The sequence below is a fragment of the Poecilia mexicana genome, unplaced genomic scaffold, assembly GCF_051168715.1.
Source record: "Poecilia mexicana isolate PSO_F unplaced genomic scaffold, ASM5116871v1 scaffold_8, whole genome shotgun sequence".
NCBI lineage: Eukaryota > Metazoa > Chordata > Actinopteri > Cyprinodontiformes > Poeciliidae > Poecilia > Poecilia mexicana.
This window is the reverse complement of record NW_028263377.1, coordinates 22,801,758-22,816,277: the sequence shown is the minus strand read 5'-3', so window position 1 is coordinate 22,816,277 and position 14,520 is coordinate 22,801,758. Positions and strand designations below refer to the sequence as shown.

The following is a 14,520-nucleotide window of genomic DNA, read 5'->3' as shown; positions in this document are numbered from 1 at the left end:
TGCTGACTGAAAATGCACGCAGCCTTCTTACCTTCTCTTCTCTCCGGATCTCCACCTCCCTGCCTGTGTTTTTGTGTCGCTCCTGACTGCAGCCTCACAGTTTCTCTCGTTCCAGTTTCTCCTCCTGCTTACTTCTTCCTCCTCCTCCTCCTCCTGTGGCTGCTGCTTTCACTAACCTGCTGCTGAGTGGCTGCTCCCTCCTTCCCCTTTTCTCTCTCCTCTTTGCCTCTCAGCCCCTCCCACCTCTCCTCCCTTTTCATGTCTGATGCTCTCTGTTCACGAAAGCAGAGGAAAAGGCCAAATAGCGCATCAGAAGTCCTGAAGATTATCCTTCATATTAATGCTAAAAATAGATAAATGCCACATTGATGTCTCGATCTCAGAAAGATAGCATTTCAACCACAAAATCAAACAAATACCCTCTTAGTAAATTAAAACTGGTAATAAAAATGTACCAAACAGTAGCTGAATGTGATGGTTTTTCTATTACAAGCTGAAAATTATGTGCAGAGAAAAAAGAAGCCATTTTGTTGCAAAAAGAAGAAAAAGGTGATCGTGGAATTGGGGTTTTTGGCACTTTATTGTTCAATTGAAACCAAATATTAACATACACTGCAGCCTTTTCCTCACCCTTTGAAATTCAATGAGATCAACCCCTTCCTGTTTTTGGTCAGTTTGGATTGCCAAATTATTTTTATTTGTTAAATACCAGAATCCCAAATTCACTTTTTAGATAATTTTGTAGTAAAATGTCAGCTATTGTCTTTTTGTTCTACTTGTTAAGCTTCACTTAACAAAAGCAACTGAATATTCAAGCCAGACTGGGGATGATCAAGTACTAAGGGAACAACACGCCAATAAAGTACAGTGTCATCAGCATAAAGATGCATTACAACAAAAATCTCCTTGCATAGAATAGCTCCAAACACAGAGCTTTTAAGTCCAAGTTGCCGGACAACCTGCTGAAAGTTGTTTACTGTGGGAAAATAAAATGCTTCCATATTTGCCATGTCATCATTACTCAAAATGACCAAGTGCAAGATTTACATAGATTTACTATAGACCAAATAGTTCTCAAGCTTTTCATAAGTGCCACCAATTCAGCAGCAAATCCTGTTTCCCAAACATTTACTATCATAAAAACAAACAAAAAAAACATGCTTGCATTTTATTTTACCAATAAGTTTATATTTTTAAAAGTCTGCATAAAGTTGGAATTACAAGTGTGAAAGCTAGAAATCAAATATACACTATAATACATTGTATTTAATGATTCCTTCCGTTTCGTATAAACAAGTCAGATCTGAGTTTGTGGAAGACAAAGCTTTGTTTTCATCCTTTCAGCCCTTTACTTAGCTGACTTCACTTTGAATTGATCTGATTGGCTGCTCTTGGCAGAACTGAGGCTTGGGCTGCGTCGGCCCACATCCACCTACAGAGCGTCTGCTCCCTCTTTGTCTGGCTGCATGTAGCTCTCTCAGCAAAACACGGCATCTTAATGATGTCACGACCCTCCCTTCCACACACCCTCCGTCATCCGCATGGTAATCGCATGTGGATCCAGGCTGTTTTTGTGACCCTTTCTTTTCAAGATCAGGCTGCTTCTAACCTCAAGGCTTGAAGAGGTGAACAGAAACACGCAAACATCCTGCAAACGTACATTTCATTTCATACAGTTCAAGAGAACAGCTGAGGTGTCCGCGCCTTCTGAACATCTGCAAAAATTTGCAGCTTAAGCGAAGTAATAAAACTTATGTCACTGTGGGTTATAAAACCTCTAAAGGTTTTTGCCTGTCAGTACATCTTAGTCCAAAATACAAATGATTATTTTACTCAATTAGAAATTCAGAAAGCTTTTTAAAAATGTGTAATATTTGTTCAAATATTTATCTGTGAATCCTTGAATTTCTTTCATTCAGTTGCTGATTACATGTTTCAAAACAGCCCCAGTCATGACCCTCAAATTAAAAACTGCTAACATTTTCAGAAGAGTGCAAACTCAGACCACTTTCCTGAAAGCAGGAGGAAAGAAATGTAGGCTCTGCCTTTAAAAAACAGATTATAGATGCTCTATCTGAGAAGCTCCATTCGCAGAGAACAGATTACAATCTCATGAAAAAGATCGATACTGATTACAACAGGATTACGTCTCCTGAGATGGATCGTATTCTCAGAGAGAATAAGTTAAGGTGGAAAATACTCAACTCCTTAAAAGGACGGACTCTGATTTTATAAAGAGATAATTAACACCTTTAACTGGCCTAATGTTATTATCAAAACTTACAGTTTGGTAGGAGACCAACCAAAAACACTGCAGTATAACTCATTTTCTTATTCATAAGGCACTTTGGTTTATCTGTAAAGTTCAGAGTTTTTGTTTTCTAATCTACAAACGATGCTGATTGTTATGTACTGGCTGCATTAAAATGAGGACAGAATCAAAAATAAACTGCTCTGAACTGTTGCAGCTATGACTGCAGTGCAGCGAAGAGGGGGAAAACTCTTACACACCACAAACACTGGAGTGATTTAGAGGTCATTATGGGTCTTAACCAAATTGATTCAGCGACATCTGCTCAATTTCTCTGGGGGAGAAGGAAAAAGATCAGACTGATGCTGCTGATGTAACACTCGCTATGTGTTTACAGTTAATAAATTTGTAATAAGACCAGAGCTAGGTTCGGCTACAGGAGTAGTGAGAAGTGTAGTTTGAATTAATGACCACAGACCAAAGAAAGTTAAGTTAAAACAGCCGGCTTATTATTAGTTTAAAGAACAATAAAAGAATAAACAACAACAATGTTACACAATTAACACACAATGACACAAATTCAAAAAAAGAAAAATAGTTTCCAGTTCCTTTCAGAGTATTTTATAAATCTAAATTAAGGATACTATTTATTTTACCTAGGTTATAGTTCTATTTAGGTTCTAGTTAATACTATTTAGTTCTATTTAAGTTCTAGTTAATACTATTTATCTATTTTAATTTACAGTTTGTTTTAATCTGTTTAATCTGTTTTTAATTCTTTGGTGTTTCCCTTAAGGAGTTAAAAGAGAAAAAAAAAAAAACAATAACAGCAAAACGACAACACAGCAGAACAATTCAGAAAGGACAGATCAACTGTGCTTCAGATTGATGTCTTGTTTCTTCCGATGATCCAACAGTTAATTCTGTTTCAGTGACCCACTGCTAATACGCATGACAACATGGGCAGGTCATACCAAGTTGCAGGGTTGGCAATGTCCAGCAGAAGGCGTAGCTCCTACTAGATGGTCTTTAGCTCCAGGGTTGGCTCGCCATCTCGTTCTCCTTAGGAAGATCCAATTCAGCGATGATCCGAGACTCTTTAGGAAGATCCGATTCAGTGATGATCCGAGACTCTTTAGGAAGATCCAATTCAGCGATGATCCGAGACTCCTTAGTCCAAATCCCAGCCGAACGAAAACAAAACAAAACAACAACAAAAAAAAAAGCCTGTTGCCAACAAAGAGCGACAGTTAGCAACAGTTAGCTCCTCTGCTGATAAGCCGTTGAATTTCTGTTGACAAGAGCAGCTGTTAGCTTCAGCGGATCAGCTGTTACTCCTGTTGACTTTCAGTTGGCTTGCTGTTAGCACCAAGAGCAACAGCCAACGCCTCCGCTGATCAGCCTCTGCTTCAGCTTTCCATTTAAGTTAAATAAATGTTTAACAAATACATTATCTTAAAAAAAAAGAAAACAAAAGAAACAAAATACACTTTCAACTCACCAAGTCCAGTTCCACAACACAAAAAATGATCCCGAACGCAGTCAGGGTGAGAGAAAAAAATATGCGAAAAGCTCCTTCTCCAGAAATAAAAAACAAACTCGTCTTAGACAGCAAATCAGCTACGAGTGGTCAATTTCTCTTATCTGTCTTTTCTTTTCAGCACAATCCCGTTTGCTTCTGCGCTCTCTGCTTGCTTTACGCTCTCTGCTTGCTTTCTCTCACGTCAGAGAACGTAGCAACCCGATTGGCTGAAACTAGTCACGTGGGTTACACATAAATGCGACCCTTCAGAATAAGAGAATAACAATTTTAAGATCGATTAATTCCCTATTTATTTTCCTATTTATTTCTTTCCTATTTATCTAATTTACTATTATTTTTATGAAGAGGCTATTTTAACCTGGGTTACACCCTCCCCACTTAAATCTATGCAAGTCCCTTTGCATACTATCCAAGTTAAACTAACTGGATCTCAGGGATTTCAATAGAACTTGTGACAGCTTCACTTAAACTTTGGAACAGGGATTGAACTACACTGACAAGAGGGTTCCCTAATTTCGGGTAGGTTAAGAATTTTGGTTTTGTTCTCTGTCGAGAAGGTCTTTTAGCAGCTTGCTCTGTCTCAGGGTCATGTCCTTTGTCCTCATTGGTCATAGGTTCAATCTCATTCACTTCAGTCTGAGTCATTTCCACAGCATTAGCTTGACTAAGGTCTGAAGCATTGTCCATCTCATCAAGGTGAGTTTCCGGTAACCTGACTATTTTAGGTTCAGATACACTCAGTGTTTCCACCGAGTTGTCCATTTCAGGTAAGTTGTCCATTTTCTTTATATTGTTGTCCGCTGGAACATCATCAGGTAATGTATTATGTTCTGGGACATGAGTATGGTCTGATTTAGGCTGCTCAACAACAGGTTTCAGATAAGTTTTAGAAGGAAAGACAACCTTGTATTCCTCAACCACTCTAGAAATTTCTTGCAGAGGGCCGGGAGTGTTATACAAAGGATAGTTGTCTTCCTCCTCTGAGTTGCACTCAATTTCAGGTTCATCATGATCAGTGGTGTGGTATTGGCGTGTGTTTGGGCGGCTGGGTTTCTCCCAGACCACAGCAGGATTTTCAGGGACAGCTGGCAAGAACCCGCAAGGTAACAAAAGGTCTCTGTGGAGAGTTCTGATCGGACCATCCTGGTTCTCAGGTTTAACTGTATATACAGGTAAGTTGTCCTTTTGATTTACCACTACATGGACAACGGATTCCCACCTGTCTGATAACTTGTGTTTACCCCTAATCCTAACATTCCTTACCAACACACGATCACCAACATTCAAGACAGATTCGGTTACATGTCGGTCATATCTGATTTTGTTCCGTTCAGCCACTTTAGCAGCATTTTTACTAGCCAGTTGGTAACTCTCTTGAAGGTGAGATTTTAGAGCTTGGACATACTGCGAGTGGGATTGTTGCTGGCGATGACTCAAAGTAACATTAAAAGCAAGGTCTATGGGTAATCTAGGCTGCCTACCAAACATTAACTCGTATGGTGTAAACCCAGTACTTTCATGTTTGGTACAGTTGTACGCATGTACAAGGGGCTTCACAAAGTCACGCCAATGTTTTTTGTTCTCATCGCTGAGTGTACCTAGCATATTTAATAAGGTTCTATTAAACCTCTCTACTGGGTTTCCCCTGGGGTGGTAGGGTGATGTTCTGACTTTCTGTATTCCGGCTAGGTTACATAGCTCTTTAATAGTTTTTGATTCAAAGTCTGCACCTTGATCGCTGTGCAATTTTTCTGGGAAGCCATAGTGGATGATAAAGTTTTCCCACAGGGCTTTGGCTACAGTACGAGCCTTTTGATTCGGTGTAGGAATTGCTACAGCATACTTTGTAAAGAAATCAGTGATAACAAGGACATCTTTAGTATTGCTGCGATCTGGTTCGATTGTCAAAAAGTCAATGCACAGTAACTCGAGAGGTCTGGTTACTTGAATGTTTACTAGAGGCGCTGCCTTCTCTGGCAGGGTCTTTCTGCAAACACACCGGCTACAGGTTTTGATTTTTTGATCAATATCTGAGGCCATTTTTGGCCAGAAAAATCTGGTTCGGATCAAATCAAGGGTTCGGTCAAAGCCAAGATGACCCATGTCATCATGGAGGCTTTTCAACACAATAGATCTGAGGCTTTCAGGGAGAATAAGTTGATACTGGATTTCTTCACCTACTTGCCTTTTTCTGTACAAAATCCCATTCTGCAGCTCAAGTTTGTTCAGCTCACGCAGAAAGATGGAAAGTTGTGGAATTTCTTTTCGCACCACAGGAGATGGTGTTTCACCTGTTTCCAGCTGATGTATGATTTCATTGATAGCAGGATCGCTTCTTTGACTTTGACTCAATTCTTCTTCTGACATGCTTGGGATGACAGGAAAGACGCTGCACTGATCAAAACTGTCAGGGACCGCGTTAGCAGTCATAGACAGAGATGTTACAAGGGGACAGGTAAGATCATAAAGATCTGCATCAAAAGACTGAAATACTAGATGTTTTTCACAGATTGCATTTACAGCATGAGAAGGAATATGAGTGAAAGGATCTGTGCCAGGTAAGTGATGTTGTACAAATTGGCGGATTCGCTCCTGTTCCTTGAGGGAGACAAGATCATTTACTGGTTCAGGATGTGGACGGCGAGACAAACCATCTGCATCCGTATTCTGTTTTCCAGCTCTATACCGGAGCTGAAACTCAAATGACGATAAAGCAGATAACCAGCGATAACTTGTTGCATCTAACTTAGCGGTGGTTAAAATATAAGTTAGAGGATTGCTGTCAGTTATCACTGTGAAAGGATTGCCATACAAGTAGTCACAAAACTTTTCTGTTACCGCCCACTTGAGGGCAAGAAATTCAAGTTTGTGAGCAGGGTACCGGCTTTCGCTTCTTGATAAGCCTCTGCTCGCATATGCAATAACACGCATCTCTCCCTCTTGCTCCTGATACAGAGCTGCCCCTAGTCCAGTCGTACTGGCATCTGTATGTAACACATACTGCAACTTGGGATCGGCAAAGCCCAACACCGGAGCAGTAGTTAGTTTGTGTATTATTGTTTCAAATGCTCGTTGACAGCTCTCTGTCCATCTCTCCCCAAAAGGAGATTTTGGCTGAAAATACTGGTCACGGTTTAGCCGAAAGCTACTTTTCTTCCGCAGAGGGGGATATCCTGCAGTTAAGTTAGTAAGGGGTTTAACGATTTTAGAGAAATCTTTAATAAACCGTCTATAATACCCTGCAAAACCTAGGAAGGAACGGAGTTCTTTTAGGTTTGTAGGACTTGGCCAAGTTGTTAAAGCAGCAACCTTTTCAGGGTCTGTTTCAACACCGCGCTGAGAGACTATGTGCCCCAAATACCTCACAGATGTCTGGAAAAACTTACACTTCTCAAGTGATAGTTTTAGACCATATTCTTGGAGACGATTGAGCACATTGAGAAGACGTGTTTCATGTTGTTCAAGGGTTTCTGAAAAAACTATAAGGTCGTCCAAAAAGACCAAGACTTCCTTAAGGTTTATATCGCCCATACACCTCTCCATCAGCCGTTGAAACGTGCTGGGAGCATTAGTTACACCCTGCGGCATACGGTTGAACTCGAAAAATCCCAGTGGGCACACAAAAGCTGTCTTGTGCTTATCTGCCTCCTCAACTTCCACCTGGTAATAACCACTTTTGAGGTCCAGGACCGAAAACCATTTCGACCCACTAAGGGCTGAAAAAGTTTCTTCCAGGTTAGGAAGTGCATAAGCATCTTTGATTGTGTTCTGGTTTAGCTTTCGATAATCGACGCAAAGTCGTACATCTCCATTTTTCTTCCTTACTACCACAATGGGTGAGGAAAAAGCTGACTCAGATTCACGGATTACCCCTGCCTCTAACAGTTCCTGCAAATGACGTCGTACAGCATCGACGTCTTGCGGTCGTATTGGGCGAGGCCTGTGTTTAAAAGAGGTCTGATCGCTCAGTTTGATCTGGTGCTTTACTTTATTAGTACATCCAAAATCAGTATCATGCTGCGCAAAAACCTCTGGCATAGCATTCAACTTCTGCATAATTCGCTCTTTCCATTCAGCAGGGACTGGGGAATCTGCAAAGTTTAAATTAAGCTCAGCAGGCTGTGGACTAGAAATTTGGTTTGAGTCATCAGAGATATGAAAATGGGACAAAATCTCCTGCATAGCATGAATTTCAGCAATGACGCTGTTTCTAGGAATTGCTATGTCATGTTTACTTTCATTTCGCAGGACCACAGGAAGTTTTTGCGATCGGTTCTCAGGAAGGGTTAGTAAACAGTTAGTGACCAAAACACCACCTGGTAAGGAAGATGTATTGGGGGACTCAACTACAATCCACTTATCTGGAGTGTCAACATTCACATGAACTGACCCCTCCAAGACTTTACTTTGGCCTGCAGAAATGATTTCAGGCTCATTTCCTGACAGTCTGACAAGACCAAGATTGCTGGTCTCTTTCTGCCTGTGTCTCTTTTGTAACACGCTCAGCACCACTCTGTAATTATAAGGAAGGGTACTGGAATCTGTGTTAGTGAGAGAAAAACTTTCAAAGAGAAGATCAAGAGTATTAGTACCAATCAAGAGAGAAGATTGGACATTGGAGCGCGTGTTGGGAACAACCAACGCAAGAGAAGACACGATAAATTCATGTCCAAAACTGTTTTTTGGAAATGTGATATCAATACAAATATAGCCTGAATATGGAATATTCTGACCATTTGCGGCTTCAACTTCAAGAAGGTCGTGTATGGAATGGATCTCTAAATGTGAGAGATAGCTGTCATAAAACGACTGTGATACGGTTGTCACTTGTGAGCCGGTGTCAAGAAGGCAATTACAAGCCTGTCCATTAATTAGCACCTCAGCAGTGTATTTGGCTCCAACTAGGCCTTTGGGTAACTTCACTTTGGCTGATTTGTTGTGATGGAACCGTTTTCTGTTTTTTCTTGAATGCTTAGTGGGACTGGTTTCGCTAACAGCACTCATTTGTCCCGCAATGAGAGCCTCCTCTAGTTTAAAGACTGTGTTTGTTTGTTCTGTTCGTCCCAAAGTAACTGCTTTGCTTTTAACTGCTTCCTCTTATCAGCTACAAGGGACGGATTTGATTCATTGGAGCAAGCTGAAACAATATGGCCATCTTCGCCACATCGAAAGCAATACCAAGGCTTCGGTCTACTCTTTACAGTTTGGACTGTCGTGGTTTGTTCAGGTGTTCTAGGCTTAGTTTGTGTCTTAGCTTTAGGTGCACTAGCATTTTTCTTAATGGAATTTGGTGTTTTTAGTTTAGTCAAATGACTTTGCAGCTCAGTAATTTGTGCTTTTAGTTCTGCGATCAGATCACTTTGGGGAACCACAGGTTGAACTACCTTTTGGGGTTTCAATCTTGTCAGCTGACTCTGCATCTGGGTTATCTGGGTTTGCATCTCAGTGAGATTGTCTTGCACTGTGGGTTCAAAAAGGTCAGAAGTTGCAGTAATAGTGTGGGAGGCTACTTTTGGTCTAGTAGCCGCAAAGTGTTTTTTCATTCTACTCTCTTTTGCACTATGTTTGTCTTCTTCAATTCTCAACTGCAACAGCAGCTCAGTGAATGAAGGGGGGTCATTTCTTTTTCTTTCAAGCTGGAGCTCTGCTAGTAAGGCATTGTCCCAACATCCACGGCAGAACTGACGCAGAAGGTGTCGGTCTGCTTCAGTGGGGACTGCTCCGCCTCTGCTCAAAGCTTTAGAGAGGACTGTCTGCAAGCGATGAAGGTAATGTGATGCTTTTTCACCAGGGTCTTGGAAGGTGTTAAGAAATTTGGCAAAAAGCTCATCACCATCTTCTACTGTGCCAAAAGCTGAATTTAACAGTTCAAGATAAGCTGATGGTAATGCTGTAGGGCCCAAGGGTTTTACTACATTGGATGCAGGTGGCATCAGACTGTCTAAAATCTTTCTTGAGCATTGCAAGACAGATACATCTGGATCCTTAAGTAGGAGCTCAACACTGTTGCGCCATGTATCAAAATCAGCCTCGTGACTAGGACAAGGTAATTTGCCTGAAAACTGCCTCAGACGAAAAGAGGCACTCACCTGTGAGAATGGGGCTTCACTTCGTACTATATGCTCTACAATTACTTTTTGCACCTCAGGGTGAGTGACAAGGTTCTGTGATAAGTTGGAGGCTAGATTGAGTCGAGGTTGATTAACTGAGTCAGAGTCAGAGCTGCTTAGAGTAGTTTTAGACTGCTCTACATTTTTACTTTGAAAAGGTTGGTAATTTTCTTGGTTTGGTCTGGCAACTGGGTTCATTAAGTCACTTTGTGTTTCGAGAGTAAAACTCTCAGTTTCAGGTGTCTCAGAGCTGCCTGTGATTGATTGAGAGCATTTGGACAGATGCTCATGCAGGACAGCTTCAAAAGATTTTCCACCTAATTTAGCAATTTCTTGCAACTCACAGAAAAAACGGTGGGTGGCTCTGTCTGTGACGTCAGACACGTACTCACTGGACAGGGCTCTGATTTGATGAGAGACTTTGGTTGAGCTCTCAAACATGTAAGGGAGTAGGGGTTCAAGTGCTGTCAAGGCAGTTCCACTCTCATATTCCACAATTGCATTTTGGTGGTAAGAGGACTGTGAGTCATCTAATTTTAGGATTCTCCTTATCTTCCCATACCTGTTCAGGAAATCTAAGACATCCTCGTCAGCCTCCGTATCGGCAATACCGCTGACAATGACAGAGTTTGGGACCTTAACGTTTTCTCTGTTGACTATTTCCATATTTTCTATTCTTGCTGAACTTGGCTTTTTTTAATTATAATTATTATTGCTTTTGATCAGGGTCAGAAATAAATTTTATGCTTCTATTTCCTACTCCTTGGCTGGCTCGCCACTTTCTGTAACACTCGCTATGTGTTTACAGTTAATAAATTTGTAATAAGACCAGAGCTAGGTTCGGCTACAGGAGTAGTGAGAAGTGTAGTTTGAATTAATGACCACAGACCAAAGAAAGTTAAGTTAAAACAGCCGGCTTATTATTAGTTTAAAGAACAATAAAAGAATAAACAACAACAATGTTACACAATTAACACACAATGACACAAATTCAAAAAAAGAAAAATAGTTTCCAGTTCCTTTCAGAGTATTTTATAAATCTAAATTAAGGATACTATTTATTTTACCTAGGTTATAGTTCTATTTAGGTTCTAGTTAATACTATTTAGTTCTATTTAAGTTCTAGTTAATACTATTTATCTATTTTAATTTACAGTTTGTTTTAATCTGTTTAATCTGTTTTTAATTCTTTGGTGTTTCCCTTAAGGAGTTAAAAGAGAAAAAAAAAAAAACAATAACAGCAAAACGACAACACAGCAGAACAATTCAGAAAGGACAGATCAACTGTGCTTCAGATTGATGTCTTGTTTCTTCCGATGATCCAACAGTTAATTCTGTTTCAGTGACCCACTGCTAATACGCATGACAACATGGGCAGGTCATACCAAGTTGCAGGGTTGGCAATGTCCAGCAGAAGGCGTAGCTCCTACTAGATGGTCTTTAGCTCCAGGGTTGGCTCGCCATCTCGTTCTCCTTAGGAAGATCCAATTCAGCGATGATCCGAGACTCTTTAGGAAGATCCGATTCAGTGATGATCCGAGACTCTTTAGGAAGATCCAATTCAGCGATGATCCGAGACTCCTTAGTCCAAATCCCAGCCGAACGAAAACAAAACAAAACAACAACAAAAAAAAAAGCCTGTTGCCAACAAAGAGCGACAGTTAGCAACAGTTAGCTCCTCTGCTGATAAGCCGTTGAATTTCTGTTGACAAGAGCAGCTGTTAGCTTCAGCGGATCAGCTGTTACTCCTGTTGACTTTCAGTTGGCTTGCTGTTAGCACCAAGAGCAACAGCCAACGCCTCCGCTGATCAGCCTCTGCTTCAGCTTTCCATTTAAGTTAAATAAATGTTTAACAAATACATTATCTTAAAAAAAAAGAAAACAAAAGAAACAAAATACACTTTCAACTCACCAAGTCCAGTTCCACAACACAAAAAATGATCCCGAACGCAGTCAGGGTGAGAGAAAAAAATATGCGAAAAGCTCCTTCTCCAGAAATAAAAAACAAACTCGTCTTAGACAGCAAATCAGCTACGAGTGGTCAATTTCTCTTATCTGTCTTTTCTTTTCAGCACAATCCCGTTTGCTTCTGCGCTCTCTGCTTGCTTTACGCTCTCTGCTTGCTTTCTCTCACGTCAGAGAACGTAGCAACCCGATTGGCTGAAACTAGTCACGTGGGTTACACATAAATGCGACCCTTCAGAATAAGAGAATAACAATTTTAAGATCGATTAATTCCCTATTTATTTTCCTATTTATTTCTTTCCTATTTATCTAATTTACTATTATTTTTATGAAGAGGCTATTTTAACCTGGGTTACACTGACTTCAATGGGTGGAGCTGGAGGTCCAAGCTGCCTGCTGACCCAACAAATAGGCCATAAACTGGGTCTCTGCATGTTCAGCCATCTCTGGAGGGGCCAAATGGACAGAGCTGCCATCAGATAATAGAGTTTATGCCAGAGACAGAGAGCCATTATTCTGAGCTATTTGCAGATGCTTAATAACCCAGGAGGAAGGAGGACACAGAGTATCTCCTTATAGGAACAGGAGCAGCAACAAAGAAAAAAAATCTCCAGTAAAATCTTTCTGCATGGTTACAAAGCCTTTTAGTAGAGTTTCCTACTTTCTAACTTACTTTGAAATTATATTAAAATGATTCGTTTACTTTGCAAGGTTGTAGAAAAACATCAATTTTTGAGAAAAAGTAATATAAAATGCTGTAATTAGTTTTTAACAAACAGGTCCTTTATGCAAATGTTACCCTAAGTTTTACCCTAAGGATAAAGTTTTTTCTCTTACACTGTGTAGCAATATGAAAAGCATGGACCAAGCTTTAAAGACATGACATGTCTAAAAACAAAGAGTCTGGGTCTTCAAATAGCTCTAATTTTGATCAGATTTGTTTGTTTTGTATATCTTTACATATTTATGTAGCAAGAGTAGGCGTTAGTTCTCAGAGTTGTCAGAATCAGCCTAATGAATGCAAAATTAATTCAATGAAGAAAAAGAACAGAGAAAATGGTCATAAAGTTGAAGTAAAACTAAGACATGCATTTTTTATGCAGGTGAGTTATTATAGCCTTTGGTGAGAAAGGAAATGAAAAATAATGGCAGCTGAGCAAACACTTCTGAGTGGAGACAGATTAACAGGGAGGATGGTATCACCTCTCTGTATGATATTAACTGCTATCATATTTACTGCTCTCCCTTTCAGCAAATCGCTGCCATTTGACTGGAAGTAGGAGGCTTAATGTCCTTTAATATCCGCCCGGCGCCACGTCTTTCTCGCTGCTCACTCAGCCTCCCGGGTTCGTCAATATTACTGCCCGTCTGCCCTCTCTAGTCTCTCTCTCTCACGGCACTCCTAGTTCCCCACGACCTCAGACTACTCTCATCCGCTGCAAATAACAAAGACAACAAATAATACGATGAGAATCTGGGATATACTACTTCTAGAGCAAAACAGAAATATCTTTTTATTTTACTTTTTTTTTTAGTAAAGTTGCTAATCTACTCAAGAGTGACAGTCCCAGGGACAAAATAGGAAAAAAGAACCATCTTACAAACAAAAAGTTTCAGTTTTTTTGTTCGTTTTTTGTCTGTGACAAGACAAATTTGAGTAACACCATCAGTTAAGCCACAGTGTAAAGCAGCAATTATATTTAAAAAGGAATGAAAACAGCATATGATGATAATAACTCATGTCATCCATTCAACAACAAACTTCTCTGTACAACAAAGTATTTCAGAGTCAGATAGATGATCATTTATCCGACAACTAACGCTTAACCCAGAGTGAATTTTCAACAGAACGAGAACAACAGAGACATTTAAAACGAGCAAAATGGTTACAAAAAGAAAAAACAACAATTTTAGCTGTCCTGCAGGGACAAAATCTAAACACCCTCAAAGAACATTTAGATGATTCACACTGAAAACCAGGAAAGCAAATTACTGTATACATGTACATGGAGATGAAGTTTTTAAAATGTCCCAGTTGCTCAGTAGTGGTGCAGAGTTTAAAAAGGAACAAATGGTTTTAGTGACAAGTGAGGAGTTACGGCTGAGAGCTGCATTGGTGCTGGGAAATGTTTCATAACCGCTTCAGCGGCTGCTGCAGAGCTGCATTAGACAAAGTGAATTACGGCCCGCAATGTTACTCAGAGAAAAGCAGGAGGAGGAGAGGGAGGGTCTGATCACTCTCAGAAGTGAGAAAGGAGCAGGTGGTTTCAGCTTCCTTTCTGGGGTTTTTGGCAGAAATGTCTGAGATTGTTTGTTTGTCAGTATCACTGTGTAAACTCAAATGGTTGGAAACCGTCTTCTGCTTCATATGCCAGGATTTGGTCTGGAGTCGGCATCACAAACATCACCAGACTTTGAACTCAAATAAACCTAAAATCCTGAGTTTTAAGTTACAAATGTAACAAATTTGAATAATTTCTGAAAGTTATTTTACATGTGGAAACCATTAACCTAAACAATAATTTATAAGAAAATACTTCTGAATCAAGTAAATTCCTTTAAAATAAGAAAGTAGTTACTATTAATCATCAGGAAAATTCAAATAAAAACAGCTCATCAGCCATGCACTACGCAAAACTACAGAAAACGGG

At 40.1% G+C, this 14,520-nt stretch overlaps 1 protein-coding gene and 1 long non-coding RNA gene across 4 annotated transcripts in view; both read right to left on the bottom strand.

The window, feature by feature from the left end:
• mpp3a (MAGUK p55 scaffold protein 3a) overlaps positions 1-14,520 on the bottom strand; it is a 37,591-nt gene that overhangs the window by 20,928 nt on the left and 2,143 nt on the right. The gene's annotated exons all lie outside the window — the stretch shown is intronic.
• LOC148158098 (uncharacterized) lies at positions 2,739-12,222 on the bottom strand. The gene is made up of 2 exons (XR_015763911.1): positions 3,753-12,222; positions 2,739-3,478 (listed from the first exon to the last, which is right to left on the bottom strand). It is a non-coding gene; the product is annotated as an uncharacterized LOC148158098 (long non-coding RNA).